The 23,841-nt window shown below is 42.4% G+C and overlaps 1 protein-coding gene across 2 annotated transcripts in view; it reads right to left on the minus strand.

Annotated features, from left to right (window-relative positions):
- SMPD3 (sphingomyelin phosphodiesterase 3) overlaps positions 1–23,841 on the minus strand; it is a 115,410-nt gene that overhangs the window by 43,186 nt on the left and 48,383 nt on the right. The window contains exon 2 of one of the 2 annotated variants that reach the window (XM_069968418.1): positions 18,607–18,669. The exons of the other annotated variant lie outside the window; for it this stretch is intronic. The gene's annotated coding sequence lies outside the window, so the exon portion shown is untranslated. The remainder of the gene's footprint in view (positions 1–18,606; positions 18,670–23,841) is intronic. 2 annotated transcript variants of the gene reach the window in all.

Consider the following 23,841-nt stretch of genomic DNA (forward strand, 5'->3'; position numbering starts at 1 on the left):
CTCTAATCCAAAAACCCTGTGCTAGAACTTATATATTAGTGTGCAAACCTAGGCTTAGTACTAGTTTTTATTGAGACCGAGAGGATGAATTGGTGTAGAAAATTTTAGTATCTATTTTTTTAATATCTACTAGGCCTGTGGTACTAATTCCTTTAGGGCTACTTGTAAATATGAAGCACGTGCTGGCATCAACTTCACGTCTCCTCTAATAAATATCTCAAAATGACATAGTAATCAGCAATTAGCAATGAACTGGCAACAGATCAGTGTATGCATCTGAATTATTAATACATGACATACTCTGGGTGATCAATAGATTTTAGTATGCTCCATTAGTGCTCAGAAGTCAGAACGTCACTCACCATGTTAAACAAAGACATAAATCTATCACATTCAACCTTTTACAGGATTTCCTCTGTATTGATTCAGAAAAAGAGTAAATAATGAACCCAGTAAAGCAACTATTACTTACACAGATATGAATATAAATCTTTTGTTATAGAGAAACCAAACACTTGGATTTCTCCCAGGCTAGAATATTTCCTGTATAAATCACATGCTTTTGTGAGCGAACTTGTCAGATATTTCAATCATTTGTATTTCATATACTATACTCTCTTAATGTACTGGGATAATACACACCAGTCAGCCCTAACATGGTCAACTAACTTAGCAAAAATCGATAATACAAGTAAATGTAAGAAACTTGGTCATTTTATAGGATTAGGCTCTTCTGCCCCTTCTCCAAACTAATCATTCACTATTAAAAACAGTTCAAAAGATGTGATAAATGGTAAGCTCACTGAAGGATCGGGTTATATACTGCTCATAGAAATATAAGGAAAAGAGGGGGAGAATAGCGGGGGGCTGGAAAAAGCCAGCCTATTGAGAGCCATGATCCCTGCAGAAATGTTGATGGGTAGGTACTGTATCTTACATGTGAATGTTTCATAAGGAGATTTTCTGTTTATTTTCATACAAATCCAACAGACACAAATTTGTAGCATGCTGTTCAAGATTCTGTATGAATGAAGTCATTCTAACTTCAAAGTACTGCTTGAAATTATGACTACATACAAACCACAGGATGAGGAGCATTGATATAGGATACATTTGTATATATGATATTTTGTGCACCAGAAGCTAGGAAATACTTGAAACATATTAAAGAGCACTATATGAATCTGTTAACAAATATGAGCTAAGAGATACTGACTATGGTGCCAGACACTTATCTCCACTTTCCATCACTAAACTTTTCCCAGGATCCCATTGACTGTATGAAATGTGACTAAACAGAGTATGGGAGACACTTTCCATATTATAGCTTTCTACATGTGATTGTTAACAAGCATCATTTAGTAGTAGTGATGTATTTGGAAACACATTTTTACTTGCTTATAACTATTATAAAGCATGTAAGTTAGTAGGGGTTGTATATTAAAGGGGGATTCTAGTATGAGAAAATTGTATTTACATTAAACTATCTCCCCAAGATATATAAATTACAAATACAATTTTATTACCAATGATCCTCGCTTCATTGGCTTTTTTGTTCATCACCACTGACAGGAAATGGAAAATAGAAGGACTACAACATTTGTATTTACCACAGATTCTCCCTCTCTCCCATGACAATGCATCATCCTCTGATGTCACAGGAGGCTTGGCTGGATCTTGTCTCCCACCCTCTAAATGATTCACCATCGCTGACCTGCCCCTCCTGACTACACCTGAGCAGGCAAGGAGTGACAGAAGTAAAAGTCTGCAAAAGTCTGCAGTGAAATTAGGGCACACACTTGTTCACACTTATTGGAGTTTCATTGCAATACTGTCACAATACTGCAACATCTTCACAAAAATAATGCAGTACTGCAATTAAATTATGGGAAAACGGCACAGAGGATCTGTGCAGGCGCTGCCAATCGCACCGCACAAAAAACAAGGCATAAACAGTATATGTAGTGTAGGATAATATTGGATAAAGTCCTTATTGTGGGGCTCAATTTCAAAGACAAAAGATGCTTGATCATAATACATAAATGGGGATGAGAAGAAAAAAAAGGCACACATTAAATTCAAGTTAAGTTCTTTACTTTATTCCAATATTGGCATTACAGGTAGACAATACAGTGTGCTGTGTGGTGTTACAGGTAGAGAATACAGCATGCTGTGTGGTGTTACAGGTAGAGAATACAGCATGCTGTGTGGTGTTAAAGGTAGAGAATACAGTGTGCTGTGTGGTGTTACAGGTAGAGAATACAGTGTGCTGTGTGGTGTTACAGGTAGAGAATACAGTGTGCTGTGTGGTGTTACAGGTAGAGAATACAGTGTGGTGTTACAGGTAGAGAATACAGCGTGCTGTGTGGTGTCACAGGTAGAGAATACAGCGTGCTGTGTGGTGTTACAGGTAGAGAATACAGGGTGCTGCGTGGTGTTACAGGTAGAGAATACAGCACACTGTGTGGTGATACAGGTAGAGAATACAGAGTGCTGTGTGGTGTTACAGGTAGAGAATACAGCGTGCTGTGTGGTGTTACAGGTAGAGAATACAGTGTGGTGTTACAGGTAGAGAATACAGCATGCTGTGTGGTGTTACATGTAGAGAATACAGTGTGCTGTGTGCTGTTACAGGTGAGGATTCAGCATGCTGTGTGGTGTTACAGGTAGAGAATACAGCATGCTGTGTGGTGTTCCAGGTAGATAATACAGTGTGGTGTTACAGGTAGAGAATACAGTGTGGTGTTACAGGTAGAGAATACAGCGTGCTGTGTGGTGTTACAGGTAGAGAATACAGTGTGCTGTGTGGTGTTACATGTAGAGAATACAGCATGCTGTGTGGTGTTACAGGTAGAGAATACAGTGTGCTGTGTGGGGTTACAGGTAGAGATTACAGTGCTGTGTGGTGTTACAGGTAGAGAATACAGAGTGCTGCGTGGTGTTACAGGTAGAGAATACAGCGTGCTGTGTGGTGTTACAGGTAGTAACTGTGTGCTGTGTGGTGTTACAGGTAGAGAATACAGTGCTGTGTGGTGTTACAGGTAGAGAATACAGCGTGCTGTGGGGTGTTACAGGTAGAGAATACAGCGGGCTGTGTGGTGTTACAGGTAGAGAATACAGTGTGCTGTGTGGGGTTACAGGTAGAGAATACAGTGCTGTGTGGTGTTACAGGTAGAGAATACAGTGCTGTGTGGTGTTACAGGAAGAGAATTCAGAGTGCTGTGTGGGGTTACAGGAAGAGAATACAGTGTGCTGTGTGGTGTTACAGGTAGAGAATACAGAGTGCTGTGTGGTGTTACAGGTATAGAATACAGTGTGCTGTGTGGTGTTACAGGTAGAGAATACAGCGTGCTGTGTGGTGTTACAGGTAGAGAATACAGCGTGCTGTGTGGTGTTACAGGTAGAGAATACAGCGTGCTGTGTGGTGTTACAGGTAGAGAATACAGTGTGCTGTGTGGTGTTACATGTAGAGAATAAAGTGTGCTGTGTGGTGTTACAGGTAGATAATACAGTGTGCTTTGTGGGGTTACAGGTAGAGAATACAGCATGCTGTGTGGTGTTACAGGTAGAGAATACAGTGTGCTGTGTGGGGTTACAGGTAGAGAATACAGAGTGCTGCGTGGTGTTACAGGTAGAGAATACAGCGTGCTGTGTGGTGTTACAGGTAGTAACTGTGTGCTGTGTGGTGTTACAGGTAGAGAATACAGTGCTGTGTGGTGTTACAGGTAGAGAATACAGCGTGCTGTGGGGTGTTACAGGTAGAGAATACAGCGGGCTGTGTGGTGTTACAGGTAGAGAATACAGTGTGCTGTGTGGGGTTACAGGTAGAGAATACAGTGCTGTGTGGTGTTACAGGTAGAGAATACAGTGCTGTGTGGTGTTACAGGAAGAGAATACAGAGTGCTGTGTGGGGTTACAGGAAGAGAATACAGTGTGCTGTGTGGTGTTACAGGTAGAGAATACAGAGTGCTGTGTGGTGTTACAGGTATAGAATACAGCGTGCTGTGTGGTGTTACAGGTAGAGAATACAGCGTGCTGTGTGGTGTTACAGGTAGAGAATACAGCGTGCTGTGTGGTGTTACAGGTAGAGAATACAGCGTGCTGTGTGGTGTTACAGGTAGAGAATACAGCGTGCTGTGTGGTGTTACAGGTAGAGAATACAGCGTGCTGTGTGGTGATACAGGTAGAGAATACAGAGTGCTGCGTGGTGTTACAGGTAGAGAATACAGCGTGCTGTGTGGTGTTACAGGTAGTAACTGTGTGCTGTGTGGTGTTACAGGTAGAGAATACAGTGCTGTGTGGTGTTACAGGTAGAGAATACAGTGTGCTGTGTGGTGTTACAGGTAGAGAATACAGAGTGCTGGGTGGTGTTACAGGTATAGAATACAGCGTGCTGTGTGGTGTTACAGGTAGAGAATACAGCGTGCTGTGTGGTGTTACAGGTAGAGAATACAGCGTGCTGTGTGGTGATACAGGTAGAGAATACAGAGTGCTGCGTGGTGTTACAGGTAGAGAATACAGCGTGCTGTGTGGTGTTACAGGTAGTAACTGTGTGCTGTGTGGTGTTACAGGTAGAGAATACAGTGCTGTGTGGTGTTACAGGTAGAGAATACAGTGTGCTGTGTGGTGTTACAGGTAGAGAATACAGAGTGCTGGGTGGTGTTACAGGTATAGAATACAGCGTGCTGTGTGGTGTTACAGGTAGAGAATACAGCGGGCTGTGTGGTGTTACAGGTAGAGAATACAGTGTGCTGTGTGGGGTTACAGGTAGAGAATACAGTGCTGTGTGGTGTTACAGGTAGAGAATACAGTGCTGTGTGGTGTTACAGGTAGAGAATACAGTGTGCTGTGTGGTGTTACAGGTAGAGAATACAGAGTGCTGGGTGGTGTTACAGGTATAGAATACAGTGTGCTGTGTGGTGTTACAGGTAGAGAATACAGCGTGCTGTGTGGTGTTACAGGTAGAGAATACAGCGTGCTGTGTGGTGTTACAGGTAGAGAATACAGCGTGCTGTGTGGTGTTACAGGTAGAGAATACAGCGTGCTGTGTGGTGTTACAGGTAGAGAATACAGCGTGCTGTGTGGTGATACAGGTAGAGAATACAGCGTGCTGTGTGGTGTTACAGGTAGAGAATACAGCGTGCTGTGTGGTGTTACAGGTAGAGAATACAGTGTGGTGTTACAGGTAGAGAATACAGCATGCTGTGTGGTGTTACATGTAGAGAATACAGTGTGCTGTGTGCTGTTACAGGTGAGGATTCAGCATGCTGTGTGGTGTTACAGGTAGAGAATACAGCATGCTGTGTGGTGTTCCAGGTAGATAATACAGTGTGGTGTTACAGGTAGATAATACAGTGTGGTGTTACAGGTAGAGAATACAGTGTGCTGTGTGGTGTTACATGTAGAGAATACAGTGTGCTGTGTGGTGTTACAGGTAGAGAATACAGTGTGCTGTGTGGGGTTACAGGAAGAGAATACAGTGTGCTGTGTGGTGTTACAGGTAGAGAATACAGCATGCTGTGTGGTGTTACAGGTAGAGAATACAGTGTGCTGTGTGGGGTTACAGGTAGAGATTACAGTGCTGTGTGGTGTTACAGGTAGAGAATACAGAGTGCTGCGTGGTGTTACAGGTAGAGAATACAGCGTGCTGTGTGGTGTTACAGGTAGTAACTGTGTGCTGTGTGGTGTTACAGGTAGAGAATACAGTGCTGTGTGGTGTTACAGGTAGAGAATACAGTGTGCTGTGTGGTGTTACAGGTAGAGAATACAGAGTGCTGTGTGGTGTTACAGGTATAGAATACAGCGTGCTGTGTGGTGTTACAGGTAGAGAATACAGCGTGCTGTGTGGTGTTACAGGTAGAGAATACAGCGGGCTGTGTGGTGTTACAGGTAGAGAATACAGTGTGCTGTGTTGGGTTACAGGTAGAGAATACAGCGTGCTGTGTGGTGTTACAGGTAGTAACTGTGTGCTGTGTGGTGTTACAGGTAGTAACTGTGTGCTGTGTGGTGTTACAGGTAGAGAATACAGTGTGCTGTGTTGGTGGAACCACAATGAAATGTTAGAGTAATACAATTAATTCATTAACACAATGAAACTACAATGTGTGAACACAGCCTAGATGTACACTGTACACTGCCATATTACAGATGTCTGTACAGTGGTCTGAATCTATAATATAGCATATGCAGCCAGTTTAGCCGGTTCTTTACCTGGTGGTTCCTAGAGCGCCAATTGGTCATTATTAGAGATGAGCGAACCTGGAGCATGCTCGAGTCGATCCGAACCCGACCTTTTGGCATTTGATTAGCGGTGGCTGCTGAACTTGGATAAAGGCCTAAGGCTATGTGGAAAACATGGATATAGTCATTGGCTGTATCCATGTTTTCCAGACAACCTTAGAGCTTTATCCAAGTTCATCAGCCCCAGCTAATCAAATACCGAACGTTCGGGTTCGAAACGACTCGAACCCGAACCCAGTTCGCTAATCTCTAGTCATTATACATAATTTATGTCTACATGAGCCTTTAACCCAAAGAAGGGTTGGGGGGGGGGGTGGCTGTGCATTGATGTTTCCATTAAAAGTTCTGTCTTATAATCGACTGACAGTGGCTGCAGTCAGAGAACAGCAATCCTAAAACAGAAACTACTGCTTTAACAAGTGTGGATATGTCACACATGTGATGGGATGGCTCTGCACAGTAGCCAGCTGGACAGGTAGGTCATGCTGATCAATCAGATGTGATATTTCACACATTACAATACAGCCCACACAATAAGAACCTTTCCCTATTAAAGCAGAAAAATGTGTCACTTTGTTTTATCTCCACATTTCCTCATGGAATAAAAGGAGAACCATTTTACATGCAGTGATAGAATTTTCAGAGGTTTTGACAAAAAAGGACACAGCCAACATAGGAGTATATAATGTTATAGCACCCGTCTTCTCTCAGCAATGATACAGTCCAGATCCTATATAAATCATATAAGCAATTTATGATTTCCCAATGGTCCTATCTATCTATCTATCTATCTATCTGTCTGTCTGTCTGTCTGTCTGTCTGTCTGTCTGTCTGTCTGTCTGTCTATCTATCTATCTATCTATCTATCTATCTATCTATCTATTCATCCAGTGAGTATATGTTGCTTTGTAGTTACATTTTTGCTTTTCAGCATTATTCTGTTACTGCTTACAACTAAATGTCTTGCAGTTGTGTATTGCATTAATATATAAATATTTTATCATACAGAATACTAAAATAGGCAACTTTATCTGAATCTTGCAAAAGAAATAAAGAAATAATAGTTGGCTGGGAGCTGGTCTATATTTTAACTACCGTATATGTGGCGGCTGGGAGCTGGTTCAGATTTCAGCAACAGTAGATGTACTGGGCTTTGGGAGGGCATATCCCTATGTATTAAGCTCCACACAATTTCTGAAAAGTTGCAAGCACAGCATAAAAGTTTTGAAAAGGCAGAAATCATTGTGCTAATCGGCTTTACACGAACATGTACAACATTTTAGTCGCATTGGGAATCCTTTATTAAACTAGACTCAATACAATCTGTAAGTGGGACTCATACTCCAAACTGTTGTCACCATTGGTTGAAGAGGATGCATTGGGGACTTTATATTTCCTGGCTCTTCTTTATTGTTTCTACAGGCATTGATTCTAGTCGAAGCTTCATATGATGAAAGTGATCTATAGTATTCTATAGTCTCCGCATTACCTGCCCTGTAAGCAATATTTGACATGAGTACTTTATGACAATTCATTAGCTAGAGCCCTCATTGATTGCTTAAGTTCTGGGTGCATTATTTTGGTCCCTTGACATGAGCAGATTTCATGTTTGCATGGAAGACATAGGAATATCATTACTGATCAGGTGCTTTGCTTCGTGACAGCAGTGAACCCATCTGTAAATGAGCTTTTTCAGCAAATAATGCTTCATTCCACATGATTAGGAAAGTCCTGGCATGGCTCCACTAATATAACCGTTAATTCAACTTAATGCAGGGATGTCACCAATCCCTCGTCTGTAATACCATTAAGCATTTGTAGAATAAGGTGGAGCATGCTATGCTGAGTACAGATGTAGTGACAGATAATATTACACTTTTAAAGAGATAGTCCACTAGAAGAGAAAACTTCAACTGGCTGCTCTCTTAGCCTGGAAAAAGACCAGCTATATGCCAAAGTAATTGACATGACCGTAGGTAGGGTAGCCCGAGAAGGGGTGGGAAAGGAAACAGACAGTGAGCCCTAATTTGTTACCACCAGCTGAACCTGCCGAGTTGCCTCTATCATCCTAAGTGACTGTGGACAACCACAGAGATGGTCCCTACTTGCAATAAGGTGATAACACAAAAAACTTACATATAAAAGGTGGTCACAAGGTTAAACCAAACAGGCAGCAAGATACAAAAACAGGATTCAAGAGAATAGTCAGGTAATAAAGCCAAAAGAAGGAAAAGCCAGGTACCACTATAGGAAAAGATATGGAGATGCTTACACGCTAGAAAAACCAGTCTAATAGCTGCCGTGGACATCAGGGCTCTGATACACTTTATAGGAGGTCAGGGACCCAGTCCAGGATATGATTGGGACACACACACACAGCAGGGTGAGTGGAAGAACCACTGTTAAAGAGGACCTGTCACCCCCCATGCCGGGGTGACAGGCTCCGGACCCCCCGCTGGAGCACCCTATACTCACCTGATCCCACCGGGTCCCGCTTCCTAAGACTGGTCGGGTGACTGAGATATCAGCGCCCGAAGCCTGGCGTGCGCGCTCCTCAGATGAGTCCAACGCTCATAGAGAATGACAGGCGAGTCCAACGCTCTGTCATTCTCTATGAGCATTGGACTTATCTGAGGAGCGCGCGTGCTGGGCTTCGGGTGCTGATATCTCAGTCACCCGACCGGCTCAAGAAGCGGGACCCAGCGGGATCAGGTGAGTATAGGGTGCTCCAGCGGGGGGTCCTGAAGCCTGTCACCCCGGCACGGGGGTTGACAGGTTCCCTTTAAGTGGCCAGAGGGAACTCAACAGGAAAGAGACAGGTGTGGCAGATAAATCAATCAGTACAGCAGAAGGAGTAGAGCTGTGTACAGAGAAGTGCAAATAAAACATAGAATGCAAATATAAAACCTTGACTAAGAGCGCAGTCTTGGCCGTATACCATGAGCCTAGGACTGTGCCGAGGTCCGAACAGGCATGGTCATAACAGTAATGTTATGTTCATGTTACAGGATTTACATGGTTTGTAAGAGTCTGGATGCTACAGACCATGTCATTCTTATAATGAAAGAGTGCGGTCATATTAATTCTTCCGTTATTCAATTTCTAGTAAAAAGAATGGACAAATTGACACAGCACTGAGATCCTACTGACATCTACTATTTCTATACCTAGACCATCTACTTTGAATAGAACTAGACCCATGTGTCTTGCCTAGTTAAGTGCAGTAATAGAAGTCCCTCCACTGTATTGTTGAGTATCAAATTGAAGTGGTATTTATTTATACATGGGACGTGTGGAACATGACTGCAGTTAATGCAAGCACCATATATATACTGCCTCCAGAGGCAGCAGGTGGTATAGCCCCTATGATTTTTTTTTTTATAAGGATTTAAAGTGACTTTTAAAGCTCCCACTTAATAATGCTTATCTCCTCAATATTTGTGTTGCAATTATCTATAATTTTCTCACTGGTGATTTACTATTTTACATTGCTATAATGGAAATCAGCCCTCCCTTCACTGACTTCCTGTTGGGACAATGATAGACTTGTAATATACATGGCAGCTGCTCTGAAAAGGTAGAGCTACAATGAGATGGGAGACAGCAGCAAAATTCACCATCAGGTAGATCTCAGACTTTCTCAGGCATTATGTATGCACTGTAGCTACCATAAGCCCTAATGCCCTAAAGTGAGAATCACACGTGTGTTTTTTTCTTCTTTTGGATCCATTCTTGTATTTGACTTGAAAAACTACTCGACGACCAATGGTCTTAGGGTTTGGACCTAAAGAAACGATCATCAAATGAGCATTTCATCTGCCGATCATTGTTTCTATTCCATGGAGCGATAATTGGACGACTAGGCCTGATTTGGCCAATTATCGCTCCTTGTAATAGGGACTTAGTTGGTAAGCTCACAAATGGACTATCACTTATGCTGGTTTTACACATAGCAGTATTTTGGACAAAACCAGAAGTGGATCCAACAGGAAAAAGTCCTCCCTTTATATTTTCCATCCCATTTGAATCCACAAAAACTGCCATGTGTAAAACCATCATAAAGGAATGGGGGGAAAAAACATGACTTAGATGAACAAATGAAATAAACCCAACCTGCCTATTATAGGGTAATAAATGGTGGAACGAAAGCTGCATGTGATCAGAGTGCTACAACCACAGAAACATGGGCAAGAGTGGAGCTGGTTTTGGAAACTTTTTTCTTATCATCTTGGCCAAGTGTTAGTCGCACAAGCATCTAAAAATGTCTGAATCGGATTTCACTATATGTGCCTGCCATAGATGCCTCCGTAATACCTCACACGGATGGTTTCATTCTACAACACATGCATCAGTGTCGACTGTGCCAAGTTGCCTATAAGTTATAGCTATAGGGGGCACAGATATAGCAACTGCACCCCAACTGTAGGCTACCCTGAAGTATGCCATGGAATTTGACAGAAAATTTATGAATATATACATATAGAGAGAGAGAGATACAGTAGAATCCTTGTGGTCCTAGTCATAGTCCTAGATTCCACCAGTGAAAAACTACCAGCATTTTATCTTGTGCTGGACAGTGATGGCTGTTCTCTCTTGTATAGACTTTGAGCACTACAAGTTAAATGCCGTAACTAACATCAAGATGACAACATTAGCTACTGCTCCATTTCACTTTCTTCCCTTTCCTTAGATAGAATTGGCTGAACTGAAGAATTTTGTAAAAAAACAAACAAACAAGACAAAGAAAATCTGCTTTGCTAAAATTGGTTAACTTGTAGGGTAGGTTTGGTGATTGAGGCAGGGCTGCATGGTGACTTGCAATGTGCACTGTAGCCAAAGGTCCTCATGTCGCACTGACTGCATCGCAACTAATGAAAGTAGGTCATCTTGCAACCTCCAGATAGTCACCACCTGACAGACACCAGAATTCCAGGCAACTTGCATATTGCAACAAGACCCCATTTGCTTTTATAAGCTCTGATACAGGCACACGACACTGATCTTCGCCATGTCGCTATGTAGACCTAGCAAAACAGTGTGCAGTCTCAATGTCTTACATAACAGAATGTTGTGGCTCCATTGTATCTTCTGCATGTACTGTGCATAAATTTTACTTTTAGAACAGAAACCCTGTGACCTTTCTTCCTATTTATCTGTTGCTTTTTATAGCTTCTTAATTTCATAAAGCAAAGTAAATTATTTTATGCTAGAAAAAAATGATGGAAAACTCCCACGCGTTGAGAGATCCAGCTGTACCAGAACGCTACTGTACGTTAGGTTGCTACGCTTGTTTCAGTCATATTCTGCCAGCATCCCTCTCTGCTACAGCATAGGAGACTCTGCCATTATGTTCTTTTCAAACCTATTTTACAGGAGGAGTCTTGTTGGGAAGGGTGGTGGTGGTGGGGGCTTACACAGGATATGTTCACATTGCATTTTTCTGTTTATTTGACATACAGTACACTTTGGGAGTCTTCCATGACTCCAACATGTAAACCAAATGTGTGCCACTGTGGCATCCTGTATGTCAGACATTGTGCACAATGCATTTGATGAGAGTAAAGGCTTAGTCCCACATCCCATATTTTACTGATGCTACTGATGGGGAAGCCCTGTAGTGGAGTTTTTCCCCGCCTAGTATGATGTATCAAAATATTGGACATGGGAATAAGCTCTAAATCCTTCCTGGTTGTGTCTTTTAAGATGCACCCTGTGCCTTGGTTAGGGTAACAGGGGCGCTATCCACATGCTCTTGCAAGGGATGTAGCTGAAGAGTTGAATTGGGCTCTATGGCTATTCCATTAATGGTAATCATACCAGACATATTCTGATTAAGATACCATGAATAAAAACCAGGAGGGCAGCATCGAAACGCGTCAGCAATTTTAAAGATTTATAATAAAGCTGATTGAATTTTATGAGCTGAAGGAATCCATTTCTTTCTTCTGTGAATCATCATGTGTAAAAGGGCCAGTAATCAGCATTCTCAAGTCTGATCGCTCTTTATTGCAGTACTGGCCAGGATGATCTTTTCTGAGACAGTCTCTTACCAAGTGTGCACATAGTCTATGACTGTATTAGATCTTTGTGGCCATTTAAATTATCGCTATTGGGCACACATTGTTCTGTGTGAGCAGAAGATCACATCGGCCCATGTAAAAGGGCCCTTATTCCCACCAATCCCCATAAACATGCTTTCTTCAATAAGGAGAAGAGAAACTGTGAATTAATTGCTGCCAGACATGTTAGCAGCTTCTTCTGTGGCAACAAAAGATCAGACACATTGAAATTCAACATGCTGCTCTATTCTTCTTTGCCCCATCTGCTGTCGGGGACAGTCAGGAAGCCAACATACACATTAGGTTGTCATTGGGTCCTATCAAATCTTAAAGCTTGATTTTTGTAGATGTACTAGAGAAATATGTGGGAGTATGACAACCTTGCTATGACACAAGCTTTCTGAGCTATGAATAGCAGGGCTAAAACGGCTGGCCTGTGGGATTAAAGCTGTATTTGTGTCCTGCGTAACAGGGGCAGGTGATACAATGTCCCGTGTGCTGTAGGGAACCGTGCAGCCACCTGTTGCACACACAGCCGCCTGATCACAAAGCTGAATCATAATCTACCTGATTAGAGCCGGAGAGCAATGTCCAGAGCCAACAGCACATGACGAACGCAGCAAACTGAGCCAGCAGCAGATCACATTGAGGAACACAGTGCTTGTCTCTTGCCATCCTTACTTCAGCTTCTTTTGCTTCTTACCATTTATGTAGCATTCCTACCCAAATGACTTTATGCAAGGATGAAATCTGCATTAATGTATAATAAACCATATGCCCCAGCTGCTTCATGTTATCCTTCTCTATTGTCACCCATTTGCTCAGCACTGGATGGGTTGTCTTTAATGTAAATATATATTTTGATGTGGACACAACCTCAATCTCCATTTTGCTAAATCATCAAAACTTCAACAACAATAAGTTTTTACAATCTAAACGAAAGTGAAATAACTGGGGGCATAGAGTGATGCTGACTACTCAGGAGCTAATATAAAAAAAGAATAAATAAATCTATAACAAGACCAAATGAGTCTGAAATGCCATGGCCCTTATCTCCAGCCACCTGCCAAGTTCCTGTAAGGTCCAGGCGGATAATGGGTTAATACAATGAAGAGCAAGCGGTGAGAGCTGTGCACTATGTCCCCACATTGCCCCGTTGCTGGGCAGTCAGCCAGATGATTGGGATATTGTCAGAATAAGCTGATGTTTTCCAAGTCACAGATTTATCATAATAGCCACCAGTATACAAAATATCTGCTAACCCTATGTCAGTGTCTGTCACAGTATCTCATGGGTTCTGTGACGTATGGATAGATAAAGGCGAACACGAACCTTTACCATTTTGCTTTAGCTTCTTATCACACAATATTTGTGGTGTATGTTTGTCGTATCTCCTTCCCCTACACGTTTGGTTGTTACTCATGAGTTTCCTAATGAAATAAACAGTGTGTAACTGCCGGGGTGTGTGTATATATATATATATATATATATATATATATTGTGGCATGGTGGGGCTGTAAGAGGCAGTTCTATGCCTCTGGAGTGGGAATTGGAGTTCAGGTGGAGCTCCTGGTCCAGATACTCCACTCCAGCCCTAGAGCTAATGAGGCTCTGAAACCACCTGGTGGAGCTCTATTAGAGACTCCAGAGCTTTCCAGGTGATGGCTCCGAGGTGAAGACTCCCAGGGTGGGAGAACACAGGCAGTGCTAGGGAAGCTGCAATGTGTAGTCAGTGGCTAGACAGCCTAGGTTTTATTTTATTGGCAGTGTTGCCTATGTCTTGTGTTTTGAATGGATAAATAAAGCAGACTGAGGTCAGTATAAAGCATACAGCACTGACTGGACTGCAATTTGCGATGTGCCAACCGTCTCAGGCCCAGGAGATGGCGATCCCAGCGAGTGAGTAACCCCCAGATTGTCACAATATATATATATATATATATATATATATATATATATATATATATATATATACTAGCGATTTCCCCTTAAATAAAACAAGGGTATGGGATGTGCTCCTGGGCATCCTTGGCACAAATCCAATTAAAACATGATTTATGGTAATTTTGATATTAATTTTAAATATGCACTGTATGTATTTTTACATAAGAGTATGACAAGTCCTGTTCTTCTTCCATTTTTTCTCTATCTCTCAGACAAGTCCTTGGCGGAGGATCTGCCCACTCAGCCAGTCATTGGCCACAGCAGTGTCCTGTCTCGGCCAGCGATTAGATAAGTAGGAACATCCTGTACCCAGCATTGGTCTAAAATGTAAATTCAAGAGACGAGTGGCTGGTGACCCAATGAAGAAAACCAGAGCTGCAGAAGAATGGAACTAGGCAACGACACACACACACACACACACACACACACACACACACACACACACACACAGTCGCATGCATTTAAGTGCACTGCAGCAGTCACTCCATAGTAAAAGGGGTACTCCGGGCAAAATGTATTTTTTAATATTTTGTTACATAAGGAAATCACTAATATACACTAATTATGGGAAATGCACATAAAGTGCTATTTTCCTCAATTTAGAAGATCAGGCAGGCTTACTTCCTGAAAAAAAACGTGACGTCACGTCTCAAGTGTCCAAGTGTTCCGGCAGGGTCCAGCAGGGGGCGCACATAGACATATAGACTAAGAATAGACGTCTATGTAGAAACCCCCTCCCCCCCTCCATCCCATCCTGCTGCCTGTCTTGGTTCCTCCCGGCCATGCTGCCCTGTCCCGTGCAGTGGGGTGAGCGCTCCTCATCTGCCGCTCACCCCGCTGCACCTCTTTCCAAGCAGCTGCCTGTACTGCTTGGAAGCTGCTGCCAGCTGCCTCTATGAGCAGCTCCGTGCCCGGTCCTGTCGGGGTGAGCGCTTTTGCATGGGATCGGGCAGCAGGGTGAGTGCTGAGGCGCAGCGGGGACCGCAGATGCAGGGCCTCAGAATGGACATGATAGGGGCAGGAGCGCTTACCCCAATGGGACCGGGCAGCAGGGGGGACTCGGTGGCCGGGCACGGAGCCGCTCGTAGAGGCAGCTGGCAGTAGCTTCCAAGCAGCATGGGCAATTGCTTGGAAAGAGGTGCAGTGGGGTCAGCGGCAGATAAGAAGCGCTCACCCCACTGCACGGGCCCTGGCGCCAGATGTATTAGCAGCATGGCCGGGAGGGAGACAGGCAGCAGGATGGGTTGGAGGGAGGGAGGGGGGGGGGGAAATTCAACTACACAGGCTTCTACATAGACGTCTATTCTTAGTCGATATGTCTATGTGTGCCCCCTGCTGGACCCTGCCGGAACACTTAAACACTTGAGACATGACGTCACGTTTTTTTGAGGAAGTAAGCCTGCCTGATCTACTAAATTGAGGGAAATAGCACTTTATGTGCATTTCCCATAATTAGTGTATATTAGTGATTTGTATAATTTTCCTTATGTAACAAAATATAAAAAAATACACTTTGCCTGGAGTACCCCTTTAAACTCATTTATTCATAGAACTACACAAAAAGTTGCATTGAGTTTAGTTAAGTTTTTTTTCTTTACAACATAGCCCTATACAATATACATTTTAATAGAAGTGATGTCATTAAAGGAGAAATTGAAAAAATGGTAGGAAGGCAGAGGGGTGTAGGAAGATGATGAAACAAAATATTCTTACCTGTCCCCGTGCCCCATAGTTCTGTTTTCGGGTCCCGTTGACAACCGCCAACCACCTGCAGCTCTTCCAGTGGCAATGTCACATACCCAGGTAATTGACTGCTGGCTTAGCCAATCAGTGACTGGGACAGGACACTGCCCCAGTCACTGATTGGCTGAGTGGGCAATCGTTCAGCTGGGCTGTGGCGTTGCAGCTGGTGGAGCTGGCTATGTGGCATACCCATACTCCAACCGCTGTCATCATGACCCGCTACGGAGGCATGGGGAAGGGTGATTTTGCTTTGTTTATTATTTTCCAGCAGCCATGTGCCTTCCTACCGTTTTTCAATTTCACAAGACTTCTCCTTTAACCTCTTTTTACCCCTTCAGTTTTTGTATGAAGCTTGTTTTCCATAAAGAAATTCTGTGCCGAAAATGTTGTGTATACCCTGTGTTACATAAGTGATTTTCTATTAAGTGTACTCAATATAAAAATGTACTGTTACACATTAGGGCACAAATGTATAGCGAACAGCATCAAAAATTCTAATTACTGTAATTTTCATTACTAAAACAGATTATTTTTAGGAAACTGTGTGCTTTTTAGTACATAGTGCGTGCAGTGTGACATCATAGCACATGCTGACATTAACCCCTGCCGCTTCCTCTGCGGTTAAAGCATTAGCGGTATTAACCAATGACAAGAGCTAAGTAGGTGGAATGAGCTCTGATCTGAATGCGTCTCCATCCCACACAGCTTCCCTGCGCACACACAGATATTCAGGGAAAGCTAATTGTCTTTATTTAAGACAGCAATATTTTAGACAATTCTGTAGGCTAATCCGCACACACTGCATTACTGGGCTTCTTATAAACAATCACTCAGGATCCCAGTGGAACATATTGTGTGGGAAATGGATGTGAAAAGCATTTGGCTCCATTTAAATGGTTTAAAATGACAGTTTAGTACATTTAATCAATCTCCAATAATATGGATCTGTAAGAAGTGGTTCTGGAGTTTCCCTAGAATAGTGGTTAGACTTCTGCCCCCACCACTCCACGGAAACTGCCCTCACCAAAGTGGCCAATGACCTGCTAACTGCTAAAGCCTCACGCCAATACTCTGTGCTCCTTCTCCTTGATTTATCCTTTGCCTTCGAAACAGTCGACCATTCCCTCCTTCTACAAACTCTTTCATCCCTTGTCGTCACTAGCTCAGCCCTCTCCTGGATCTCCTCTTACCTCTTCAACCGCACTTTCAGTGTTTCCCACTCCCACACCACCTCCTCTCTTCAACCCCTCACTGTTAGTGTCCTTCAAGGCTCTGTACTCAGGCCTCTTCTCCATCTATACCTTTGGCATGTAAAACATCATAGAATCCCAAGGCTTCAAGTCCACTATGCCAATAACACTCAGATCTGGGGTGTGGGGTTGCACCAGACACTGGATTAATGGGCCTTTGCCAAAATCACACTCCACACTGCCACAGTCGGGAAGAGACACACGTTGACTGACAGGCTCCAAGGCAACAATCACATGGCTGCCACTCACACTTTTACAACACCAGCGACATTTAAAAAAATAAACTTAATGGGAAATGAGCCTAAATTACATCATAAATCTAGTAGATTTAAAGTCTGCCATACAGAGACTGAGAAAGATGTGCCTTATTTATTGAGAGGCTAGAGCCTTCTGCTTCTCAGCGCTTACTTCCTGACAGTCCATGTCTAGGAAATAAGCCTTCCAAGACGTGGAGGCATGGGTCTGAGTTGGGAACATAGCATATGGGCCTGGTATTGCCCTATAGCTGCATGGTGTCTCCCATATTGTGCCGACAATACACAGCCATTGGACATTGTGTGCTGACATGGTTTTGTCTGCTTAGTCCTTTTCAGAAGGGAGGGGGGTGAAAAACCTTCAGCACTTAGCTTTAGCCTTCTTCTGCACCCCAAACAACCCCTTTAAGATCTCCATACACTTAATACTGATGTCAATGAAAAGTGTATGGGGGTCTCCTGAGTCTCCACTGACAGCTGATGTTGGTGGAGATAGGGGTTGGATGTGCTCTGTTTGCCCTCCACTCCCCTAGAGAATACCTTTACACCTTTTGGCCCCGATTAGTACAATACAACATTAACTTTCACTTACATATTCAGTTTTGTTAGGACATGTGCACATGTCCTTAGGAGATTATGCTGGTAAAAAATCTTTTAAAGGGGCAACCCAAACAAGCTCCATTCCATCGCCGTTGGTGAACATTCTATCCCAGCATCTGCATCTGCACACAGGTAAGAAAAAAGCCCCCCCCCCCCCCCAAAAGGTACAATCTGCCTGTATGCAGCAAGCAGTATAATAATATTTATCACTCGATTGACTGAACATTCATATCCATGGTGATATCGAATATTTAGTGTCACCTTTCTGTGAATGACATTTTCGTGATATATGACAGGTCATAAAGTAGCAGAAGAGAATTCTTCATTAGGCTGCCAATTCATGGTCTACAAGGCATTCTGCTCGCTTTCCAGCCCAATGTGTTGCATGATGCACAAAAAAAGAAGGATCAATATCTTACTAATTAAACCAGCGGATCGTCTCTCTCAAGTGTCACATTTTATCTGAGAACAGCAATAACCCAGGCTCAGGAAAACTTGTAGGTATAAAGAACTTACCAGACAGCATGGATCCACTGCCCTCCCCTGATGCCTTTTTACCAGCTGAGTTTTTCTTCCACTCTGAAAAAAACCCACAACAAAATGTTTTTGGTGATTTCATACCTAAATATATAAAAAACAATAGGGGATCTCTACAATGGCTCTTGCATAGGGATTTACCGCTATAACCAAGATACACTTAGTATCCACTGCAACAGGAAGTATTATACTATAGGACTAGGTTCACACAGCGTTTTTGCTTTTATTTTATGAAAAAAACTATGCAAAAAGGGATGGTAAAACTGATGCAATTGTATGCCATCCATTAGAATCCATTGATCCTAATGGATCAAAACGGATCAGTCTTTCTTTTTATTTTTTAGTGTACCCAAAAAATTTGGTTGCTTTTCTGTACCTAAAACAAAACATTTAAAAATGGATCCAGTAAATGGAAAGCAAAAACGCTGTGTGAACCTAGCCTAAGCTATATAATCTGATCATTTATACTATATATTACGCCATAATACCAAATTACCAAAGTGAATGGTGGTGGCTTTGTGAGCCTAAAGTTGTTGCGACCCAACGGTTACAAAAATTCAATCCAAGATCTATTTCTGGTTGCAGTTAAAACAACTTGAAAGTTTTGTCCCAGCCATTTACTTTCATCAGTTGTGATGCAATCATGCAGTACTGTGATTTTCTGGCAGTGCGACCTGTGTTGCTGCCAAAATTGCTGTGTAGCTCCAGCCTCATTCAAACTGACTGAACGACTGTTGCATACAGTAATATTAGTTCTCATTCAGGGTTTGACAAATTACATTTTTATAGATATCAATAGAAAATGTTAGGTAGGGGGAGTTAGGTAGGGGCTGGCAGCAAATTAGTTTGAACACTGAATATTTGGTACAATTTTTTAGATGCAACTTTTTAAAATCTGCTTGTTTTAAATATTCACCCAAAAGTTTGCATAATCCGGGTTTGGCGCCCAATGTATCATTTGCGACTTTTTAAAAAGCTGCACAAACAGGTGCAGGCTTACGTCTGTTCACTACCAGGTGAATATGATTGACCAATTTTTGCTTTTTCTGCTACTTTTTGTGACTTTTTTTTCGCTAGATACATTCACTATGGCAGTGCTACATTTTAATAAATCAGTCACAAGATCTTGGAATAAAATATACACCTATAGTCGCACAAATTAGACTCCTTTGTAAATGTCCCCAATAGTGTTTAATACTAAATACAAGAACAATTAAAAGCATGAAGAAAAATAACTCATGAGCCAAATTCATAATGCTCATTAAGGTGGAAGGTGCGAGGCTGCTTATGATCATGGAATTTATGTAAAGATTATCATTACTATTATTATACCTTGATTATTAATATTATTATTACCATGTATTGGCACCCTAATTTGATCATCATTATTACATTATTATTATTATTATTTTGATTAAAGATTATTATCATTATTATTATTATTATACTTCGTACTATCAAAATACCTTTTAGGATTAGCAATACTAAACTCTTAGATTATTGTACTCTTGAAAATAATTTCTATTTTGGACTATATATCTAATACAAATCTACATGTCCCCATGGTTACAGACTACAAACAAAGCCTGTGTAGTCTGATCCTTGAAAATTTCACAATCTCTTTGAGTCTATTAGCAATTTAACTGACTTAAACAACTGACAGCCTTAAAAACACACTAGTTTAGAAGCTAACATAGAAGCTAACATAGAAGCTAACATAGATAGTCATTCTGGCACTTTTTTTTCTCATGGCCTTGTAAAGTGATAATATGAGAATCAGTCCACAGCCTCAAAGCAAAGAGTCTTCAAATCAATGACTGGTGAATCAGCTGATGGATTTGCTGCTCTCTAGTACTAATATATAGCAGATGCCAACTCATTTTACAGATACATGTATATTATTGACACATTTATACATCGATACAGCAATGTGTGCTTCTAGTCAGATGTCTGAAATCAAAGACACAACTTTCCTTGATGTACTTTATGTACCTTGAAATCTTGTGTTTATTTATTTTCCACATCTTAGAACTGATTTCCTTTGCTAGTTCCCAGCTTGTTGCATTAATGACATCACAGGAAAACTCTAACCTGGTTAGCATTAACATCAAGAGGTAATGAGCTGGTTAATTCAATAAGGTCCTGTGGAAGAGTTATGGCGGCTCAGTGTCCCGAACACCAAGCCCACCAATTAGCAATAAATTAATTAGCAGATCTGGAATGGAAATAAAAGCAGCCAAAACAGATACCAAGAGTGATAAAGAATTCAAATCCAGTCATCTACCATATCGGTTATATGAATAAAAGTAACAAAATATATTGCTTGGGTTAGGGGAAGCCCATTTATCGAAAAAGTTATTTCTAATATAAAAGACCCCGATTCTATTTCCTATACACTATATCGCCATTGGCTGATGTATGTGAATATTCACCTTAATTATTCCTACCTTAACCATACCCAATGCAACCAGAAGCATAACACTAAGTACACAGGCATTGGATTTCTGTAGACACACATAGCAGTATAGACTACACTGAAGACCTCAGTGACCAAAAATGTGGCTCTACCATGGGATGGCATTTTGCCCATCTGCAAAGTGTGTCACAGTTAATGCTTGGTGCTAATATGGTGAATTGGAATCATCCAGGAACAATGAACAGCTCAGTCAAGAAGTAGTAGACCAGAATGAGGCCAACAAGGGCTGAAGTGCATATTGTCTACACCTTCAGAATATTCCACTTAGCTAATTGGTATTCAGAACTTTCTGGCAGGGGTGTTAGTCAACTCAGGAAGACAGTGGAGTTGTATGAAGTATTAAGTGCAGAATAGTATGAAGTAGTAAGACAGAACAAGACCAAGTAGCCTATGAGGAATTGCCAATGCCTACTGTCAGGACCAGTTACACGAAACACACAGAGACAGTGAGCCCTGAGCTCAGCCCCGCCCACTGTCCCTACCTAATTGCCGCAATCTGCCCTAAAATGGCAGTGGACAACTTGGCGGCGATCCCTGGCCTGAGTATGTGAAACAATATACAAGACAAAACAAACAAACACAATAAGAATGGTCAGCAATCCGGGTCACAACAGTCTGGCAGCAAAGGTACAAAGTCAGGATCCAAAAGAGTAGTCAAATAACAGGCAATATTGTCAGGGGCAGGCAGCAAGCAAGCGAGGTCAAAAGATACAAGGCAGAAATCAGAAGAAGCAAAGAAACAGAACCACAAGCAGGCAGAGACTAAGTCAATAACCGGCAAGGCACAGGCAGAAACAGCTAACTTAAATAGGAGACCAGGAACCATGTCCAGAAGGTGATAGGAGGGACCAGCTGTCAATCAATGAGGCAAAGGCAGGTTAACTGTTACATGACCAGAGGAAACTTAGCAGAACAGACATGGGTGGGGCAGGGAAAACAATTAGCAGACCAGAAGGAATAAGACACAGTTCAGACAGGGCACAAACAAAGGCAAACAAAACACAGAATAAATTAAAGATTATGTCCAAAATCGCAGTCTCGGTCGTACCTTACGCACCGAGGACTGCGCCAAAGTTGAATTCATGACACCTACTCTGGGTTCCTTTGAGCCAAGCCTGGATCCCACAAAAAGCTACTACAGATACCCTATGAACTGACTGGGTAACAATTTGGAAGAGCTTATAGCAGTCTAGGACCTTAGTGGATATCCAGTTAGATTTGGAGCACTTTTACCTCTGGGAGCCAACTGGTGTGATCTTTTGCTGTTGCCTCAGTGACATTAACATTTCAGGTACTAACTCAGGCACCATTTTCTGTTGTCTGGTTTAAGTTGGGTACTGTACCTCATTAAGAACGGTGCCTCAATGTATGTAAAAAACTTTTGCAGAAGAGTGGAGGCTTTTATACCTGCAAAATGTCCCATCAGTGGAGGATAAAACAAACAGACACTTATCACCTATCTTATGGATAGGTAAGGAACATACAGTAAGCCTTGTTGTAAGGATGTATATACTATTCAGACCTGTCATGTTGCTACTACAAGGACTACTTAGAGAGTAGGCACAGCTCTTGTTGGATTTATTTCATTAATATCTAGGCAACAAGGACTTCCCACTCTTCATACGGGAATACAAAAAATTTTGTTTGGCCAATCACTGGCTGCAACAGTGACGTACCCAAACCAGTGATTGGCTGAACATGTATTTCCTTGTGTCAAGCCAGAGACAACAATGCAGGGATGGGGAACTTATACTGGAGACCTTAAAGGGAACCTGTCACCCCCGTGCCGGGGTGACAGGCTCCCGACCCCCCGTTAGAGCCCCCTATACTTACCTAATCCCGTCGGGTCCCGCTTCTGGAGGTGGTCGGGTGATAAAGATCTCAGCCGCTGCAGCCCGGCGCGCGCGCTGAGAGATGAGTCCAACAGCCATAGAGAATGACGGAGCGCTGGACTCTCCTGTCATTCTCTATGGCTGTTGGACTCATCTCTCAGCGCGCGCGCCGGGCTGCAGCGGCTGAGATCTTCATTACCTGACCACCTCCAGAAGCAGGACCCGGCGGGATTAGGTAAGTATAGGGGGCTCTAACGGGGGGTCGGGAGCCTGTCACCCCGGCACGGGGGGTGACAGGTTCCCTTTAACACCGCATAGGTCTCCCGAGACACTGGATTTAGAGCTCTATTTCACGCAATATAATAATATAATAAGAATATTGAAATATTAGAAGGTGGACTCCCTAAGGACAGCTCTCACTCTGACGGACTATGTGTGACCCTGTTTTACATAGTTGACCACTTGATTTTATTGAGTAACATCTTACATTATTGCTGATTACCATATAATCTGTAATAGAATAGTGACTGCACATTAGAGATGAGTGAACCTTGAGCATGCTTGGGTTTGTCCTAACCCGCACGCACTCATTACCGCTTTGATTACCAGTGGCTAAAGTGGTTGGATGCAGCCCTAAAGAATAACGAAAAACATAAATGCAGCCTATGGCTATATCCATGTCTTCCAGGTAGCCTTAGGGTTGCAATTAACTTCTTTAACCACTGGTAATCAAATGAAGAGTGTTTGGGTTCAGACAAACCCCAGCATGCTCGAGGTTTGCTCATCTCTGCTATACTTTAGTTTATCACAACTATGACATGAAGCAAACACTACATATTTTTGTCTCTCATCTATTATACTACAGCATTAAATAAACTAATGACCAGTCCATAGTGGATCTAGGTC

This window comes from Dendropsophus ebraccatus, chromosome 4 (genome assembly GCF_027789765.1).
Source record: "Dendropsophus ebraccatus isolate aDenEbr1 chromosome 4, aDenEbr1.pat, whole genome shotgun sequence".
NCBI lineage: Eukaryota > Metazoa > Chordata > Amphibia > Anura > Hylidae > Dendropsophus > Dendropsophus ebraccatus.